The sequence below is a fragment of the Chenopodium quinoa genome, unplaced genomic scaffold, assembly GCF_001683475.1.
Source record: "Chenopodium quinoa cultivar QQ74 unplaced genomic scaffold, ASM168347v1, whole genome shotgun sequence".
NCBI lineage: Eukaryota > Viridiplantae > Streptophyta > Magnoliopsida > Caryophyllales > Amaranthaceae > Chenopodium > Chenopodium quinoa.
The window spans coordinates 3,355,691-3,357,732 of NW_018742577.1; positions in this window are offsets into that span (position 1 = coordinate 3,355,691).

Consider the following 2,042-nt stretch of genomic DNA (forward strand, 5'->3'; position numbering starts at 1 on the left):
GCAAAGGACCCTCGGCAGGACCTTGATTTCCCCAGGAAAAACAGTAAAAAGCCGGAGGGGAAATTCCCTCCGATCAATGTTATCTCGGGAGGAATATACTCGCGGAGGGAGCACAAGCGCCACCTTAGAGCTTTGACTCACCAGGTGAACAACGCTGACATTCAATCTCCCCAGTCGCCGGTGCCGAACATGACGTTCACAGCCGCCGACTGCCGGGGGATCACGTTCCCTCATGAGGATCCGTTGGTGATCATCGCCACGGTGGCCAACCACGACGTCAGTAAGGTCCTTGTTGACGGTGGCAGTGGAGCAAACATTCTGTTCCGAAAGGCCTACAATCAAATTAAGCTGAAGCCCAAGCACCTTACGCCGGTACCCTATCCGGTATCCGGGTTCAATGGGGCTTCAACTTATCCAGATGGGAAGGTGACACTTCCTATCACCATCGGTTGCGATGAGGCAGCCCGGAACGTCATGATTGAATTTTTGGTCATCGACGCTCCTTCAGTGTACAACGTGATTTTGGGGAGACCCATAATTCACGAGATCCAAGGGGTCGTCTCAACTTATCATCAGCTGATGATTTACGTCTCAGACGCCGGCTTCCCCGAAAGGATACAGGGCAACCAAAAGGACGCCCGAAGGTGCAACTACCTCAAACCATCCAGTAGTCGCCCAGACGACGACAAGGATGAGGAGGGGAAAGGAAAAGAAAGAGAGCCAAGCACAAAAAAGCCGAAAGGCCTAAGTGCTTCGGCCCAAGGATCCGTGCCCAGAGAAAAAGGGCCCGAAAGGGAAAAGGTTGACTCTTCAGCTGAGCCGCAAGACTCAGAGAGCCAGCCGAAGAACACAAAGACTGGGACACCTGCTGACATTGGCAGCAGACCAGATTCTGAAGAGTCCAGTCCATCGGCAATGGACATGGACCAACAGACTGAAACAGTTGAGTTGGCCGAAGGAGATGCTGAGAAATGTGTAACAATCGGGATGGACCTTGATCCTAACACCCGTTGTGAACTTATTCAGCTCCTTCGGGATAACAGAGATGTGTTTGCTTTCTCGGCAGCTGATATGCCCGGGATAAGTTCAGACCTCATCTCCCATAAGCTTAATGTTGACCCAACGTGTCGACCAGTTAAGCAAAAGAAGCGGAATTACTCCGCCAATAAGAACCGAGACATCGCAGCCGAAGTCAAAAAATTATTGGAGGCAGGGTTCATTGAACCTTGCCAATATCCGGAATGGCTGGCAAATGTGGTGATGGTTCAGAAGCCCAATGGAACCTGGAGGATGTGCGTTGACTTCACGGACCTAAATAAGGCTTGTCCAAAGGATTTCTATCCCTTGCCGAGAATCGATCAGCTAGTCGATTCGACAAGTGGCCATGCCTTGCTTAGCTTCATGGACGCATTCTCGGGGTATCATCAGATCTTTATGCACCCCGACGATCGAGCCAAGACAGCATTCGTCACGAACGCTGGGGTGTATAATTACAAAATGATGCCCTTCGGATTGAAAAATGCGGGGGCAACCTATCAAAGGCTGGTGGATCAAGTTTTCGCCGATCAAAAGGGCCGAAACATGGAAGTCTATGTTGACGATTCAATCGTCAAAAGAAAAAAACTAGAGGACCATGTAAAGGACCTGGCTGAAACTTTCGCCACCTTGAGAAAGCATCAAATGAAGCTGAATCCGAAGAAGTGTGTCTTCGGCGTGAAGTCAGGGAAATTCCTGGGGTTCATGGTCAGCAAAAGGGGGATTGATGCCAATCCCTCTAAAGTCAAAGCGGCGCTCGACCTTCCTGAGCCGAAAACGAAGCGGGATGTTCAGCGGCTCACCGGAAGAATGGCAGCCCTCTCGAGGTTCATTTCCAGAGCTTCGGATAAGGGGTTACCCTTCTCCAAAGCCCTGAAACTCCCGAAAACAAAAGAGCTTGTTTGGGAGGAAGAGCAAAAAGACGCCTTTCAACAGCTTCGGGAGCATCTGGCTCGACTCCCAACGCTGGCTAGCCCAGCTGAAGGAGAAACTTTATACCTATATGT